The 20218-nt window shown below is 33.1% G+C and overlaps 1 pseudogene; it reads left to right on the forward strand.

Annotated features, from left to right (window-relative positions):
* Positions 1-4807: 4807 nt before the first annotated feature.
* Positions 4808-4905, forward strand: LOC123807841 (annotated as a pseudogene).
* Positions 4906-20218: the final 15313 nt, after the last annotated feature.

Consider the following 20218-nt stretch of genomic DNA (forward strand, 5'->3'; position numbering starts at 1 on the left):
TTATTTTAACTTACAGTTCAAGTCACCACAAAGGCATGGGGAAGACTTTTGAATCATCACACACCAATTACATACCTGCCTATGCTATGTGTCATAAGACTTTCTGAAAATATGCATACACACTTTCACTTAAAAAGTGATATAAATTTGATAGGGATAGTTTCAAGATAAAAGGTAATAAATATAATATTATATAGTGATAATTGATATGAAGAAAATACAATAGCCTAATATAAAAGTGAAAGGGCCAAGGAAAAAGTTACTTCTGAATAATCAAAGACAATCCCTCCAACATCACATAGAGCTGAGAATAAAATGTCAAGGAAGTGTCGATTATGAGGATATTCTAGACAATAGCAAGTGAAAATGCCCATGGGTAGGATTGAAAGTTACTTTCTAAAAGACACAGAAAGAAAGCTAATGCAATTTAATAAAAATAAAGAAACAGAGAACAACATGAAATTAAATCAGAAAGTGATGATTTTATGTAGAGTTGAGTTGGCCATATTAGTGTGTTTCAATTTTGTTCTCATATTTTAGTAAGACATTGTCTTCCTTAAGCTGAGAATAATGTCCAATTGACCTTTGACTATCAAGTTCTGTTTCTGCATAATATAAAACAAATATATTCTGAAAAACAGATACCCTTTTCTTACTCTTTTCTCATTTTATCTTTAATATATATATATTTATGTATATGTACATTTATTTTATTGACCTTTTGCCATTTCATAGTGTCAAACACTGTCTAAATTTTTAATTATTCCTACATATTACAATATTTACTTTAGAAAACAGGAGGAGATATTTTCATAAAAGGCTAATGTTGTTGAATAAACCATTGTGTTTACTAAATTAACTGTGTCATACTCATATCTGCTTAGGTAAATAATTTTAGGGAACCAAATGGAATGTGTCAATTTGAAGCACAGAGATTTCTGTTTTCCTCTGAGATGTGCCCTTCTACTAACATTGGTAAAAAAGAAGAATGGAATTGCATCTTCCCATGTCAATGAGTATAAATATAACTTAATTTGTTGATCTGGAAATTTTCTCCTCAGTCGCTGAAACTTTCAAAACATAAACACTAGGAAGTTATATTTATAGCATATAAAATATCTAGAGCACTATTAATTTCTATAATATGAGAAAATGAATTAAAACAGCCACAATCTCTCTTTAAGTTATTACACACATAGCTGAGCATTGCCCTCCCTTGAAGATTTCCCTGACACAGTGAAGGAGAGATTGACTATGTTATTTGTACCAAACATGTTGCTCACAACAAAAATACATCTCTTTTATTATAAAATCATATGTACTTGCAAAAATAATAGTTTTAATTTTGTTTTATCACACTGAAATGTAAGAATTTTTCTAAACTGAACAAAAAAAAACATAGACACATTGTATTTTTCAACTTTGGTTCATTGTAAATTAAATAGCTTTCTAATACATTCTTTGTTTATTTAAGTTTGCAGTTACATGCAATACAATGGTTCATTAACACATATAGGCTAAATTCAGCATATTTGATTTAAGTTATCTATGATTAGGAGCTTCCAATTGCCAATAGAATGGCATTTTCATTTCTTCGTATTTTTAATTTTAAAGATAATTTTAAAATGTTAATGAACTATATTATATAAACTTTAATGCATATATTCTAAATCACAAGTTATAAGGTCATTAAATGACTTCTTGGACAGTTATTTTACTTCATTGTTTAAAGACATTTATGTTGGTCAGAAGAAGGGACCTATGAGAGGAAAAGAGAATGACTCAGACTTAAAATATCCCAGTGGCCTGAAAAAATAAAGATTCATTTCTCTCTCTCATTTTACAACTGTAACAGGGTAGGTGAGCTGTCCTACCTTACCTCATCACCACTCCCTTCTGTGATTTCATGATTGCCCTGGCAGTAGAAAGAGACCAGTGTTTACACCCTGGTTCTTAAGGGTCCTACCTGGAAGTGACACATGCCATTTCTGCTTTTATTGTTTGGTCAAAGAAAGTCATTTGGACAAATCTAAGTTCAAGGTGGTGGGGACTTGCAATATTAACCTCTTCCAGGAGGGAAAATCTGAAATATCTGGTAAGCAAGCAGATGACCAGTACAATTCCTGCTTCTTCCCTGTTGAATCTCAGGAATAAATAAAAAACCCTAATGTCTAAAAACTTACTCATAATCTATCTTCAACATGTATTTCTAGCCTTATCACCATCAAACCTACACACCCTTTGTGCATTCATGTTAAAATCTCCATTGTCCTCTTAACATACTGTAACATTAAATGTCTTCCTGATTTTCACATACTGTATTTAATGTCCAACATTCCCTTCTTTTCATCTTCCTCCCTCTTTAAAAGGTAAGTCAGTTTTTAACTTTTTGAAGAATCCTCTCAAGTCTCCTAAGTCAAGTCAATTGATTTATTTTGAGGAGTTACAGCATATGTAAAAATATTTAATTATTTTAAGTCTTTTCCTGTAGAGTTTAAGTTTATGACATCAATTTATTAATACTTAATATAGAGCAAAAACTTCATGATAAAGTAGTTTTCCTAAACTATAAGAAGCTATTACTAGACACATATATCATCTTCCCATTACCTATGAATAAATTACACATGGTTTCACTTGTCCATGAGGTTTAAATATAGCTTAAGAGTTGGAAAAATTCTATCTATAGGCCAAATCAGCATCCTTCCTGTTTAAGATAAAAGTTTATTGGAATATAGATATATTTGTTTATGTATTATTATGGATGTTTTTGTGCTACAACAGAAGAATTGAATAGTTGCAATAGATATTGTATTTGCCAGCTAGCTTAAATATTTACTATTTGACTGCAGTTAGATTGCATGTTTGTGTCCCTCAAAATTCATATATTGAAATTTTAATATCCAACCTGATGGTGTTAGGAAGTGGGATCTTCAGAAATTTATTAGGTGCTTAAGATAGAACCCTTATGAGTGGAATTAGTGCCCTTATAATAAGCACCCCAGAGAGCTGCTCTTCTCTTTCCACCATGTGAGGATGCAATGAGAAATCAGCAATCTGAAACCCAGAAGAAGTTTCTCATGGGAACCCAATCATGCTGCTACCCTGATCTCAAACTTTCAGCCTTCAGAATTGTAAGATTTAAATTTCTGTTGATTATAAGCCCCTGGCCAATGGTACTTTAATACAACAACATAAACTAACCCTCAGGGACACTGAGCTTTTATAGGGAATTTGTGGGACCTCTAATCTAAATAAAAATGTGATCTTCTCAGTATATAAAAGGAAGAAATAAATTCAATATTTGTTAAATAACTTTTTCTGTCAGGCATCATGTTATATTCTTTATCTTTGTTATCTCCTTTAACTATCAAAGTAGACATAATTGGGGCCTATCCAGAAAGTATTCAGCTGAGTAATATGAAAAATAGAGACATTTATTGAAGAAGATACAAGATATAAGAAACATTGTACATAGGACAATGATGTCTCAGTCTACTTCAAAGTAGGCACCTTGGGGCCTCGCATAGCTCTTTCAATTGCTATCAGATGCCCAACTGTGTTTTCCTGAATCTCATCAACAGTCTGAAATCTCTTCCCTTTCAAAGGTGATTTTAGTTTTGGTAAAAGCCAGAAGTCATAAGGTACCACACCTGATCTGTAGGGAGGGCTGAGTTACCTGGGTGATTTGATATTTTGCCAAAAATCTCTACATGAGACAAAATTCACAAGCAGACACATTGTCATGATGAAGCTGCCAATCACTAGTTGCCTATAGATGTGGACTTCTGAGTCATCCAAATAGTTTCCAATGGAGGAATGATCAAGCTTAACACAAAATTTGATGCCTATTTGTTGCTCTACTTGCTCATTTTGAATGTAACAACCCACAGTACACATGCTCACTCACCACATCTACAACCCCCACTGACTAGCATGGTGAAGTCATCATTGTTCACACATGCACATTTGAGTCCACTCACCTTGGCTGCCAGGTTACGTCAATGTCACACAACCAGTTCTCATTATATGAATAATGGTTGGACTTTTTCTGGACAGACATTGTATTGTTACCACATCTACTTTTCTACATAAAGTAATTATATCTTTATTCAGGTAAATTTCTCCAAATCACTTATGCAGGTTTGAGATTGAAATTTTTAACTGACAAGACTTCTTCTTTTTCCACATTATTACTTCATTTCTCACACTTTTACATGAAAGACTCTGTTTATCCTAATTATGTAATTGAATCAGTGATATTTTGAAACAAATTTGAAGGGCAAGCAATATGCTGAATATCATGAGAGATGTAGAAGAATAACTTAATTCCTTAATGCAAAAATCATCCTCACATTTGAATTCCCAATTATTATCACCTTCAGTCTTCCTAATATTCAACATCATACCTATTAAGTGCCTTGAACCTACACCTATCCATTTTTTCACTTCCCACAATAAAACATTTTTGGTTCAGGTCCATTATATATATTACCTGAGCTATTACAATCACCTTCTTAATTTTCTTTCTTCAAGACTCTTTACTCTCAAATTGTAAGATTAACTATATGATTCACTTTTTCCTATCTTCAATGATAATCTTAGAGACCCCTTCATTCAAAGAAAAATACCTTAATGAAAAATGCATTATAATAATGCCAACCTAATTCATTTACACACACACATACACATGCATATATATAATATTATATAACATATATAATATTATATATATATATAAACATGACATTCTGTATTGTACTGTAAAGTAATGAGATGGTAACTTATTGGTCAAAAATAATAAATGGTGCTTACACACATACTCAAACTGAAATGGCACAGAGAAGATTAGCATGGTCCCTGCACAAGGGTGATATACAAACTCATAAAGTGTTCCATAATAAACAAACAAATAAATAAATAGTCTGCAGAATCACCTTTCTTCCATTTTTCTACTTACCTGGATTTTGTTGTGCCTCAATGATCCTATGTCTCATATTCCTTACCTTGACTTTAAAGTTTGTAATAAAACTAGTATTTTCTCTTAAATGTTTTTGTGATGCAAATGGTACAGTTTTCAGTTTCCATAGAACTGTTTATATCTCAAATGAAAATGATCACATCTTGCTTATTAATAAAGTGATTTGTGTAACTGTCAAGTTATTTTATGCATTAACTTGGTTTAATGTACCAAATATGTATTTATAGGTCCAATAGACTATGGTTTAAATTCTGAATTTTTCACTTAGTGCCCATTCTCATAAAAACTTGGGCAAATAATCTTATTTTTATTGTGGTTAGTTTCTTAATTTGTATTAATTATAGTTATACACATTTTTAAGATTACAAATACAAAATGATAAATGGTTATAATTACAAACACGTTAAATGTTTGTAATTTAGGGAACATGTAATTATTTATTATTGAAATGCAAATACAATATTTCGTTATATTCTGCATTAAACATTTGCTAAATTGAATGGTATTTGCCATTATTTCTTTATAGATTTAGTTATAATAAATATTTGTTATAACCTGGTTTCTTGGATTAGGTGGGGAGACCTTATCTATCTGTCTATCTATCTATCTATCTATCTATCTATCTATCTACTTATCTATCTATCTACCTATTTCAATTTAGGACAGAGCAAAATGCTTTGACATATAAAATATGTGTCTCTCTCTGAAACAGAAGTAATATGAATGTGAATCATAAACTCTACAAATTAAATATTTTACTTTGTGCCCTAAAGTCTCAAAAAGTGAAAATATTATTAAAAGATGACTATAAAAGAGAACATAAATAAGAGTCCATTATTTCCCATATGGCTGTTTTTTTTCTAATGGAATGTTGTTAAAAAAATTGGTCTTTATAAACTCAACCCATGTGGGTAAGTATAAATTTCCTAGTGTATTAAAATGAGAAAATAAAGAGACAGAATTATCAGAGATAAAGCATGATCATGAGGCTAGCTCAGTTCAATATTTGAGTTCACATTAACCATTTTGGTATATGCCGGTGTACCTTAGATGGTCAGCAGGCTTAGAAAAAAAAATGTAGCCACTGAGGTTTTGATCCTTTGTTATGTTAATAAATTGAAATTTCTTAGAGGATTGGGTGACTTAAATTTTTAGTAACTTAAAAAAAAATAAGTGAGCATTTTGATCCCAGAAATCACTAATCAGAAATGAAACTTACACAATACTACTTATGGAGCTGATGATAATAAAAATTTGGCTTTGAATAAAATATCGTTAGGTAATATATTGTTGATTAAATCATGGATGTTACACTAACACTAAAATGCAAATATCTGTGTGATGGATAGGATGCTGTAAATGGAAGTCTTTTTTAAATAAAAAAAACTGAATTAACTTAAGTGTTAAAAGTTTAATCATTTATCAAATGTTCTATTAATAAGATATCATATTAAGTTTGTCTATTCCCAGATACAGATTTCAAAATTTAAACTTCTTTTTTAGTCATAATATTTGTATGGAATTGTTTTTTTAAAACTTCAATACAAAAGCATTGATTTTGTACTAAGTTGTTTTTCTCCTGGTAGCTTTTCCTTTGTTAGACTTTAAGTCTATAATTTGCAAAATCAATACAGACACAGATTTCCCCAAGGGGAAAAATAAAGCCCTCCAGAGGTTTACCTGAGAGTGTCTTTGGCAAAATCTCTGTGACCTTGAACTATTTGTAAAGTACCAGTGGTGACTTTTCAGAGTGTCACATCAAAATTGGTTTTCCATCTCCAAGGAAGGTTCAGCATGTAATGTCAGTAACAGCTGGGGTAAAGGCAACAATTATATGTCAGCTCTGTTTTCTTTTCAAAAAGAGCATTTTCCCAGGCTGACACATTACTGGGGAGAAAAAGGACACATACAAAAGTTTGTTTTCATTTTCAAGTATTTTAGGAGATACTGAGCCTGTGACAAGCCCATAATAGTAAACAAAAATGATAAGAATTGACACTGATGACCATAAAATGTGGAAGCTACTGTGGTTACTGTGCATTTTGGTTGGCCTCTTTCAATTTTATGAATTTGGAGACAAGGGAGGAAAGAAATCCAGAAAGCCATATTCATTTAATAAAAATTTCTAGCTATAAAAGTACACTCCCTCCATGCCTTTGAAACTCCCATCATTTAAGGAATATATAAATAATTGCTCAGCATGAAATCATTGCAAAATAATTTAAGATTGACTTAACCAAGCATCCTTGCCCTTTCTGAAGCCTAAAGCTATGCAATTGTTCACACATTATAGGACCTTATTTGTGTTGTTTGGGAACTAGCTGTAAGAAGTCAAAAATGTTGAAACTCAGCTATGACTAATTAATGTTTAATCTACACTTTATAAAATGTGAAAAAGAAAACTTTCATTTATTGAAAACAGTTGTGTGGGCTTGCTGGCAGAAAGAGCTGCTGTTATGTTATGAAATAATCAGAGGAAAAACCCTTTAATGCACTTTCCATAACACTTAAAGGAGGTATTCTAATATCACAGAAACCTTGGGGAAAGGTTGCAGACAAAAAGCAACATAATTAAATTTCAGTGAAAGGCCTGCCAAAAAGGGATTAAATCAATGGCCCTGTTATTCTTGGTAGACTTCACAGTGGGGCTCAACCAACAGGGTAAACACCAATCATGCATGAGAAGTTTTCTTGGTTGAAGTTTTACTTGATCAGGCTTTTTAACTATTTATTTTCAAAATTTACTATAGATTAAAATGTAAGGGTAAAATGCTCTTGTTTCACTAGTGAAAATTTCAATGGCATTTTAACTGAATGCCATTTATTTGATTGTTTGTTGTCTTACATGTTGAATAAAATTAAAATGTTAGAAGAAAATAAATTCTAATTATTCTTGGTTGGTGATTTATTTCAGGTTACTCTTTATATTAGGCCAAATCCAGGTTTGTTTTGTTGGTTTTAACCTTTTCCATCTTAGCACTTTGTCCCAAGCATTAATTGAATCTTTGAAAATTAGGGAAATTAGATGAGCATTAAACCCAAGGAGGTGCCCAGTAGGAAACCTGCATAAAGTATGGACAGATAAAAATGTTTAGCAAAGTCATTTGTGGGCAGACCTCTAAGACAGATAGTTACAGATCTTTCCGTTTCTTCTATAGGATGGAAAACAAAACACAATAAAAATCATTTTGAACCTGGAGGACATTATACTAAGTTAAATAAGGTAGTCACACAAGGATCAATACTACATGATTTCACTTACATGAGGTTTCTAAAATGGTCAACCTCATTCCTGCCTGGCATAGCTCAGTGGATTGAGCATGGGCTGCAAACCAGGCATTGCAGATTTGATTCCCAGTCAGGGCACATGCCTAGGTTGCAGGCCACGGCCTCAAGCATTGATGTTTCTCTCTCTCTCTCTTTCTCCTTCCCTTCCATCTCTAAAAATAAATAAATAAATAATCTTTAAAAAAAAAGAAATATAGGAATTAGAAAATCTTTTTTAAAAGTAAAAAAATAAAATAGTCAACCTCACAGAAATATAGAGTAAAATCATTTTTGTGGGGGATCACGGGAAGGATGCAATAGGGGTATTGTTCAATGGGCATAGAGCATTAATTATGAAAGATGAATAAATTTTAGAGATTATGGTACAACATGTGACTGTAATTAACAATACATTATTGTTCATTTAAAAATTTGTAATGAAGGTGGATATCATGTTAAATGTTCTCATGAAAATTTTAAAATGTAGAAAAAATAGAATCAAGTTCTCCCTGACAACTTTGAATGAAAGAAACAGCACCACTGTTTGAATGAGCCATGAGCAATTGGACATGAAACCCTTAAATAGTTGCACTAGTTTGGGTGGGTGGAAGAAAAAAGATAAACAAGAGTACAATCATGAAAAAGGTGCTTAGACTTAGTCAGACAGAGCTTTCAAAGAGAAAACTAGTTTGGCAGTTAGTATTTCTTTGCTTGACTAAAACCACAGAGCTCTAAAAGTTCTGCTATTTCAGCTACCGACAGGAATTCATGGAAATTTTCAGCCAGACATTTTTCTGGAGGGCATTTACAAAACATACCCAGCAGTGGTCACATTTAAAAATACTCAAGCAAAAGAAAAGAGAGGTAAACGTCACTACACACTGCAAACACTGCTGATAAAGTGTCTGTGCCCTGACAATTTAACTTAGGATACTTTAGCTCTTGGGCTTAAGAAATCTGATAATAATGTATTAGCTCTGAACTGAGGAAAAGTCTGGGCATTAAGGGATGAGATTAAATCATTGAGGGATATAGAAGCAGATCAGAGTGGCCAGAAACTGAAGATAAAAATAGGAGAGGACTGACCTGGGCCCAAATTCCTCATCACACTTGGCTAGAGATGTTATCAATATTCTAGCGTGTGGCATATATTCTAGAATATTATCAATATTCTAGATATTGATTCTAATACTAGGCTGTTGCGCGTGGGTCACCGGCCAGCAGTGACCACGGAACGCTGTGGATGGCTCAACAATAAACACGCGAGAAATAACAACATGCACAGAGACAAACTAGTTTCTGTGGGGCAGTAGGGACAGAATGGCCACCCCCCCTAGTGGGGAGCGCGCCGATCCACCGTCCATACCTGCTTTTATTAGGCTCATCCTGCATAATAATTCAGGTAAAGTACAGCACTCACCAGGGGAAGTAAGGAACTATAGAAAACAAAGAACTCTGCCCGTCTATTGAGTTGGGGGGTCAAAGAGCTGTAAGGCTGAGGAACAAACTAACTTCCTCCTAAGACCCTTCTCATTCAACTGAGAGCATTCCAAACAAAGAAGGTTTCACAGTAATTTACATGTTCTTTCTTAGGCCTGATCACCCTGGGAAATCCACACTTCCCAGTACCGAGCTGTACTACCCCGTCATTGTTTTAGGCTTAGGTGGAGCACGGGAACTAAGGCCACCGAGAGATAAGGAGATTTTCTTCCGGACGCTGAGAACTCAGACTTTGTCAAAGCCAAGGAGTGAGGGTCCATCACCCCCTTTTGCTGCAGCCCCCCAAGTCCTTCTTTTGGGGGGCCTCCCAAAGTGATCGTGCCTGGCTTGGGTTGTTCCCCCTGTGGGGAATCTTACCCGTCTTTGGCTAACCGACCAAGCTTTTTGGGGTTCAGCAGCAGAAGCAGCATTCCTGCCAGGAAGATAAGCTTTTGTCTCCTTGCTGGCTCACGGTTCCAAGGGCATTCCCTTAGCCTTAGCCTAGGCGGGGGTTTCAGCCTCTGATACCAGTCAGGGCGGTTCCCAACACTAGGCACATAAAGTAACAACATACATGCAATGTGCATCAGTGTGTACTTATGTGTATATATACACAATTGGATGTGGAACATTTAAATAGTTGCAGTACTTTTACATAATTTTTCTACATATGCATATATAAATTTATCCTTAGTTAAAGGTTTTAATATTTTCTTTTTTTAATCTTTTTTATATATATTTTTAAGATTTTATTTATTTATTTTTAGAGCGGGAAGGGAGGGAGATAGAGAGAGAGAGAGAGAGAGAGAGAGAGAGAAATATCAATGTGCAGCTGCTGGGGGTCATGGCCTGCAACTCAGGCATGCACCCTGACTGGGAATCGAACCTGCGACATTTTGGTTCGCAGCCCTCACTCAATCCACTGAGCTATGCTAGCCAGGGCTTAGGTTTTAATATTTTCCACAAATTATTTTATTCCCTTAAAATCGAGACTAAATAACATGTCCAGATATTTTTTATGGGATATCTCTTAATCTTATCCATAATCACAGTCCACAGGCCAAAAGTACATAACCGAGATAAACTTAGCTCCTTAGAAGCTGCCCACAGTGACTGCCCTTGACACTGAAACCTGTGGATACTGAACTTCCAGCTGCTGGCAGCACTGCACTTTGTGTTCCTGCATGACATTCAGAACCCACCCAACTCCTTTGCTCTGAGCTCTGTGTATGTGCCAATAATAACTCTCAAGGAATAATTCCTTCTACACTTCGATTAAATAAAATCTAAATAAAAACCATGAGAAATGTTAGAAAATGACATTAGCTTTGGTCTTTTTTCTTTTTTTTTGGAGTACAAAATAAAAGTGTGAATATGCACTATATAAACAAGAAGCAAGATGAGTTTAGATGAGTTATTAGGACCACTGACTTCATACCCTAAGATGTAGCACCTCAGTCATTTGAGATATGGCAGAGAAGAGGTTTGAAATAATTTAAATGTCCTGAAAAAATAAAATCTTAGACATATTTGTAAAATTAAACACATAAATGAATTCTGTTTTTTTATCTTGTTGTTTGCCTGCTCCGATTTACAAATAGTTCATGCTGATACTTAAGCTTCACATTTTCATGGAACCTGATAATAATTATCTAAACAATGAGCTAAACTGTTTTATGCACTTGGTGTGTGCCAGCTATTATCCTGAGTGTTTTACATGTGTTGTCTCTCTTATTTTCACAATGACTTTATGAAGTAAGAAGTATTATTTCTTCATTTTGAAAATGAAAAAACTAAACTTTGAGCAGTAAATTAAATTGACACACAGCTACTAATAGTGGTATCAGGAGTAATCAAAAGTGTTTCTGTCTCCAAGGTTGGGGCTGTTGAATGCTGTGATATTTGCTTCTCTTTCTAGTCCAATGTTCAAAGATTTAAAAAAGGGATATGAAGCAAATTTTGCAAATGTTTGGTGTGACACTGCTGTGTCTTCTATGGTAGTGAACAGTACTATAAACATTCCCCTAGATTTTATTCAGGAACAGTGGATTGTTTTATAACTAGGTTCATTAAACAACATTGAAAGTAATTGCAACCATGTCTTTATAAATATTTTTTGTCAAGTGTTTTGAGATTTCTTTGTAGTGAGATGTTATTTCAGACTTAGAGTCCTTCAAAATCAGATCCTCTTGATTTTTTAGAAATATTAATGTATTCTAGGCTCTTAAATAAAACATTTGCAAATGCTGACATCCCATAAAATACTTACATCCCAAATGTATGAGTAATGATTCCTTTTGGTAATTAGGCAAACTATCCAATAAGTAAATATTCAAGTGATTTAAACAATTTGCCAAAGATCCATAAATGGCAAATAAGTACATGACATTTTCAACATCTCTAATAACATGTAAATTATGACCACAATTGAATATTCTGACACCCCAAAAGTATCTATTTTTTACCACATGTCGTTGAGAATTGAGCAACTGAAAAGCTCTTACATTTCTAGAAGAAATTCAAAATTATAGATCTACTTTGGAAAACAGCTCAGTACTTATAAAGATTAACACACATACCATGAAACCCAGTATCCCCACTTATTGTTATTTAACCAAGACAAATTAAAACATGCCCATAGGAAGATTTATATCTGAATATCAACAGCAACTTCTTCATAAATAACTTCAATGGGAAATAGCCTTCAGATATCAAGAATTAATATATAGACAAAATGTGGTATATTCATACAATAAAATGCTCAGCAATTAACAAGTAAAACAAACAAACAAACAAAAAAAAGACAGGGTATATAAAATAACAATATCAAAAACAAAATGACAAAACCAGACACCATAAATTATATAGTATATGACTCCATTCACATAAAATTTAGAACAGACACAAGCAGATTGTTGGAAAGCAGATCAGTAGTTGCCCAAGGCTAGGGTTGGGAAGTGTTGACCAACTGCCAGGTAAGAGGGAAATTTTGGAATGTTCTGTATTGTGATAGCAATGGTAATGATATGCTGCAATGTATTTAATACTCACCAACTATACACTTAAAATTGGTGTATTTTATTATAGTATTTTACTTCAATAAAACTGCTTTAAAAATCTCATTATATTCCCACAATCTGTCAATAATAGAATCAGTGTGAATTCAATTTTATAGAAAAATAAAGTACCCAAACTCATGCCAACAAGTAATAGAATATGCCTTTGAACCAAATATTTGACATAGCAAACTAAAAGCTCTAAAAGTGTTGAAAGCTCTTTCTGTTGCATTAAGCTTCCTTAGTGTCCTTACCTCATATTGATTTTTGATATGAAGCCTCACTCTCAGGACCCCTGTTTATTTCTAGTATAGTCTCAGATGTCACAGACTCAATCTCTAGTGCACAAGTGACAAACACAAGGTCTTCAGGCCAAATCTGGCCTTCCACCTTGTTTTATCTGGCCTGGCCCCTTGTTTCTACCTGGCAGCAGCGCCAAACCATCGATTAACTGTTAAAGAGTACTCATGTGTATACAGCCCAAAAATTACATTCAGCCTGCTGAAGGTGACCATGAAGCTGATGTGGCCTCCAGTGAAAATGAGTTTGACACCCCTGCTCTAGTGTCTTATACTCTTCTCCCAGTCCCCCCTTTTTGTTTTTTGCTGTTTACATATAATTCTTTTTTTATGGTCTAACTTATAGAATGAGTTATACATAAGGCTCCTAAAAGAAATGCAAAAACATTGAATTAACTAATTTATAATGTGATTTTTTAAATTCCATGTTTTTAAAAAATGGCAAATTCAGTTACCTGCTTTGAAGCAGAAAAAATAGTTTATTACAATTATTGCATTAAGATCAATAAAAACAATAGACAATTCCAGTTCTTTTCTGATATCTTCAATTGTATTTCTCTTAATTGTAATAAACAAAGCAGAAATGGCAAAGCTTTTTATTTTTAATGTAGGACAAATCATTTTAAAATGATGTATTATTAAGTGAATTCAACTTTAAAAAGTAATCTGTGTTGCCACTAGGAAGAGAAAATAGACTTGCCTTCCCCTCATCAATGCTCACATCAGGAGACTTAGGGAAAACCCAGGTTTAATTATGAATACAGAGCACAAGGCCTAGATAAGTAATAGTTTCTGTGCTATTTCTAGGTAGCAAGAGGAAGTTTAAATGAACAAACACTAAAGATGAAAATATTGGTGTTTCTTTGAAGAGTTTACTGAGAAGAGGCTTACAATAGAAAAAATTGAGAATTATGGTGGCCTTGAAAAATGTAAAAGTTTTCCTTTCCAAGTTTTGCAGTTACCTGTGGAGAGAAACATAACCCATGTACCTACAGCCATTTCTATGAATGAAGCATGGAGCACTCTAGTAATAGGTCAAGATGTAGAATTTGAAAGAGAATTCAGAAATACATTTTCTGTGTGTCAAAAAATAGACACTAACTAGGGCCTGACTGGATCTGTGATGTTTTAAGCTAAAAAGAGATATCAGTATCTTGTACGTATCTACCTTCATTGTTTTGTGTGTGTGTGTGTGTGTGTGCAGAGCTGTGCAATATAAATGGTGACTGAATTCTATGACTAAAACAAAAAATTGCTTAAACAATAAAATGTATGCTCCATAAATTTATTATATAAATTTTGGTATATATTCCTCTAGAGTTTACTAATTAAATGTATTCATATTCATTCTCTAGTATAGAATGATTATTTGTGGAGTGAACTATATAATCTATTGCAATTCTGATTAATTTAGCTTTAAATTTTCTTCATGTTTAATAAAAAATTATTGTGAACCACACTTTTTTCTCAAAAATTTACTTGACAAAAAATGAATTATGGAATGAATAATTATGTGTATGCATGTGTTTAAGCAAAACCAAATTATGTGACTTGCAGAATTTTAATTCAAAACTGGTTATTGATAATTCTGCCTTTAAACCAAATGGAGTAAACAGACGTACACAGAACAGTTCATCAATAGCAGCAAAAAAATTACATTCTTCTCAAGAGCACACAGAACATTCTCCAGGACATATCACATGTTAAGCCACAAAACAAATCATAAAAAATTCAGTAAGATTGAAAAAATGTCAAGTATCTTTTGCATTTACAATGATATAAAACTTGAAGTTTATAATAAAAGAAAAATTGAAAAATTCACAAAAATATAGACATAAAGAAAACACTGTTGAACCTCCTATTGCTGCAAAGAGAAAACAAATATATAGAAATAAATTAAAGTGAAAACACATCATACCAAAACTTATGTGATTCAGTAAAGCAGTACTACAAGGAAAATTGAAGGTAATAAACACCTAAATTAAGAAAAAATTCAAATAGTCAACCTATTTTTTACAACTTAACAAGCCAGAAAATGAAGACTGAACTAAGCCCATAGTTAGCAAAGGAAGAAGATAATAATTATCAGAGCATAAATAAATCTAATTAGAGACTAGAAAAACAACAGAAAAGATCAAAGAAAGGGTTGGTTTTGAGGAAACATCAACAAAACTCACAAGTCTTTATGTAGATTAAGAAGAAAGAGATAGATAAATATAGAAATAACATAAAAGAAAGAGGAGACTTTATAGCTTGTGCTACAAAAATGTAAAGAAGTATGGACATTTATACACCAATAAAGTGGATAACGTAGATGAAATGGATAAATTTGTAGAAACATACAATCTACCAAGACGGAATCATGAAGAAACAGAAAATTTGAATAGGCCTTTAATTAGTAAGAAAACTGAATCAATAGTCAAAACTCCCCAAACTAGGAAAATCCAGGAGTACGTGGTTTCACTGGTTACTTCGCCCAAACGCTTAAAAAATAATTAATGCCAATCCTTCTCAAATTCTTCCCAAAAATGAAAAAAATGGTGTACTTGTAAATTTTGTAAAGCCTAAATTACCATGATACCTAAGCCAAAGACACTATAAGACAAGAAAACTACAAGCCAACATCTCTAATGAAAATATCCTTAACAAAATTCTAGCAAACTGAATTCAATGGCACATTACAGGGATCAAACATAGTGAACAAGTAGGTTTATTTTGGGGATGTAAAGATAATTCAACATGTGAAAATCAATAAATGTGATATACAACATTACAGAATCAAAGAAAAAGTCATGTAGTCTCCTCAATTGCAAAATTAAAAAAAAAGAATATTTGGCAAAAGTCCACATTCTCATGATAAAAAAATGATCAATAACAAATACAGAAGGAATGTACTTCAACTTATTTCAACATCTTTTCAATCTCACCATTATCATTATACTTAATGGTAAAAAGTAAAAAACTTTTTCTTTAATGTTAGAAATAAAACAAGGGTATATGTCTTCATCATTTCTATCCAACATAGTATAGAAAGTCCTAGCCAGAGCAATTACGTAAGAAAAAGAAATAAAGACATCCACATTGGAAAGGAAAAACTAACAATGCTTCTGTTTTCAGATGGCATGATCTTGTACAGACAAAACCCCAGAGTCTCCACCAAAACTGTTAAAACTATTAATGAATTCAGCAAAGTTTCAGGATACAAAATTAGCAAAGAGGCATGTGGTTTTTATCAAATTTTTTGCTGAAGTGGAATAACATCTTAGTGAAGATTGAGTACAGATGTGTTTTCTGGATTTCCAAGAAAAAGCAAAAATAAAATAATGTTTGAAACTTAAAAATAATCATAATTCATAGCAGAAAAATATATTTTAAGTAATAAAAAGAATAAGCATACTTGTATCATATTATTGAAGTTGATTTTAGTGGTCTGTGGGTTAATAGAATTAAAATTTTATCTTTATAACATCTCTTCCTGTGTGAAAACTAACTCTTAAAACAAAAGAACAGAAGAGGTGATATATAAAACATTGAAAGTGAGATTCAAGACATCTAGTTTTCATACTTTTTTTTTTTTACCCATTTCGTGATCATGGGACAAGCAAGATATATCATATTTCTGTGCTCAGTTTTATCATCTGAGAAAAATACAGGTGATTGCTGTTATAACACGATCTTTTTGAAGTGACTTTGGCAAAGATGGAGATATAAAAATAGAAAAAAAATTAAAATTAATCAAAGAATTCTTTTGGGCATGAGACTACTTGGAATAGAGAGATATAGAGTTGGAAGCCTAGGAAGTCAGAGTGAAACTATCAGTATGGGCTAAGGGAAGATGCAAAAAGTAGGGTAATTAACATTGTTTATTCAGGGCCTTGACTTTCAGAGAATTCTTCAAGGTTGGACACTGAAGCTCACACATCCCACAGAAGGAGCTGTTAAAAGTTGTAAGCAAGGTTAAAGGCATCTCCAGTGCTTTGGGATCCAGGAATTTCTTTTAGACTAGCTACCTACTAACTGCTTATGAGATTAAAAAATATAAATATTTGGGGTTTGATTATACATTATAGAGATATATCACACATTTTTAAAAGTATAAGTATTTTATGTACTGTGCTATGATAAGTATCCCTCTAAATTCTGTATAGCCACTGTGTCTACCTCCAGTGAATAATTATCATTAATAGTTTCTTGTGTTATTTCTCCAAATATTTTATTCATATAGAAGGAAACATGATTCTACACCAAGAGTTCTTTATCTGCCCACTTTTTTTTCTTTAATTCTGTTAGCTTAACTTTCATTTCTCCGATTGTCTTGCTAACTCTTCAGAGAATTGTTGCATTTCTGTGTTTTTTTTTGTTTTGTTTTATTTTTTTTTCTTCAATTAAAAAAAATACTCCTGAAAATGTTTTTGGTTAGTCTTATCTTTTCTGTTGCAAACACTTAATGCCATTTTTGTTCTTTTTTATGTACTATTTTTGCATAGAGTCTGTGTTGATTCCTTTTTTCATTATACGTCCCTGAAAAGAGATGATTTTACCACCCCCTTGAGCCCCCAGCAGCTATTTGCAACTGGTTTGTTTCAGGAGTTGTGTGGACATGTTCTATAATTGGAATTTTGAGTGTTATTGTTTGTTTATTTTCTTAAACCCATCTTTTTTCTGAGATTCATAATGCTGCTCTTCATCCTACTTAAAGAAAATAAACATTAGCTCATTGTGAAAAACCAAATGCAAAAACCCATCTTGCCTACTGTCACTGAGACAGTATACATTCTGTAAAAATGACTCCACCCCTCCAAATTCTCATCTATTTCTGTCTCTGTTTCTTAGAACAAGCCATGTCAATGATAACCTAGTGTTTTTGCAAATGAGTATGTGTTTCAGCTTCTGAGAGTTGTGCTTCCTCTTTTTCTGCTTGGGATCCATAAGAACTGAATTTCTTCAAACTGTGTATTAGTTCCACTTTTTCTTGTGTGCTGGCTTCATCTACATCCTTTCTGGTAGCCACTCCATCTGTTTTGGTGTCTGGCTTCCCAGCTGTCTCATTTCACAGAAAATGGATTTTTCTTTTCTTTATTTGCAATTTTTTCAATGACCTCCAAGATCAGATAACAGAAAACTAAATTTTACCTTCATGTTCAAACTAAAAACAATACCTTGTGTCTCTTAATTATATTTACCAAGTAATTTATTATATTCCTCTGCTTTAGAACATTCTAAGAATAAGATTTAGCACTGCACCTTAAAACTAATCGCATGGAGTACTTCTGTGAGAAGTCTGTCTAGATAGATGAATCTGTGTATCATTTTAATACCTTCCTATGTTTATTCCCTATATTATCATAAAGTAACATGGTGATATGAATGCTCCTGTCACCTTCAAAGATGATATCTTTGCAATGATATATGATAATAGGCCAGGTATTTTGATATGATCATTAAAATATTCAGGCATGAAATTTACTTTTTAAGGTATTTTTCAATATATGATAATCCCTCTCCTCCCAAAAAAGCACAAGGTTGAAAATGAACCAGCCACCTTTCACACCATCTTTTAAAAGCAAAAAGATGCAATTGTTTAAAAAAGCTAAAACAAGTAACTAGTATCCACCACTGTCATATGTCTGGTCAACTTGTCTTTCACAGATATAGCTTACAATGCATGTGCAGATCTTTGATATGCTTATTTCTTCCACATAACAATTAATATACATTTTCAACAAGTATTATTTAAAATTAATTTTACTATGTGAATCATTTAAATGGTGAACATTTTTGTCATTGTTGGGGAGGGGAAATTTACCCCTCTTTTCCTGTTAGTTCTTCTTACTGTTCTTTTAATTAAATTGACATGAGATAGATTAATAGGAAAAAGGAACCATATATAATTATGTGTGTACATATGGGGATTCCATAAAAATATGGGCTGGGGAGAAATTGGTCAGTAAGGTGAGGCTTATGTACCATCTTGAGCTAAGGAGAAAGATGGTGGGGATAATAGTTTGAGGACTCAAAGAACAGGAAAATAATTTACATGGAGAAGGAAAAGCAAATATTTGGCACATAAATGTCTTCTGGGCCATCTTACACAATAGAACAAAATGAAGACTTTGATCAAACAGGCCTTGCTAGGTTCCTCCCTGTCTATCGCATGAGTTCATATTAAATTATAGTTATCTATGATGATAGCTTCCTTCCTGGAGCAGTTCCTATGTTTGATTTCTTTTAGGCAATTAGAGGGAAGATCAAAAGTACTTCTTGAGTCTTTTGTTTCTTAAAAATAACTAGCTTAAAATAATCTGTATCCCTTAAATGGCATATTTTAGGGTAGCAAACCTTACTTCCCCACTCTATTATTAAAAATAAAAGTAAATTATTATATAAAAGTGGCAAAAGAAAAGCTTTCGAAGCTACAGCACAACTGTGCATAGAATATAGAAATGATAAAAATAAATAGAATGAGGCTAATGGTAGACATAACATTGACTTGAGACAAGAGAGAAAAGTAGGAGCTTAATCTTTGCCATGCTCAGAGAATGAATAAGGCATAGATCTTTGATGAAAACCATAGATCATAGATTTTTTAAAAAATAATCTTGACTATGAAGAACTCCAGGGGGTTCCATAGAGATTTCTCAGGGATTTTGAAAAAGACAGAGAGGTCAGGTAGGCAGAGCTTTTCAGCAGAAATGCCACCAAAACAAAGCCACTTTAAAAATAGAATCTATACTGTGCAGGTCTGCAAAATAACACTCAAGGAATCTGAAGTGTACAAATGTTTAGATAGCACTCTTTGATATCGTATTAAATTATCGGAATGTGAAGTGTGTTCAGCACCATTGTACTAATGCAGCGCTGGGTAGACTTAGGGTGGAAAACTCCATGACCATCTTCGTTTGGCTTCACCATTGCTTACCTAGACTTATGGATGAAAGTATCCAGCTGCTCACAGTGAGAATACCAGTATATGGCTCCTCCTCAGTGCCTACTATCCTTATCCACTCAAATGTTATCCTGGTGTCTGAAGACCATGATTTCAGGATAACAGTGGACTCAACTGTTACCCAGCAACTGGGTCCAGTTCAAACCCATACTAAGGCACACCTGGAAACTGACTGTGGGACCTTCTGCCA

The sequence above is a fragment of the Phyllostomus hastatus genome, unplaced genomic scaffold (genome assembly GCF_019186645.2).
Source record: "Phyllostomus hastatus isolate PE091 unplaced genomic scaffold, TTU_PhHast_1.1 phas_scaffold_46, whole genome shotgun sequence".
In the NCBI taxonomy this organism is placed as follows: Eukaryota; Metazoa; Chordata; class Mammalia; order Chiroptera; family Phyllostomidae; genus Phyllostomus; species Phyllostomus hastatus.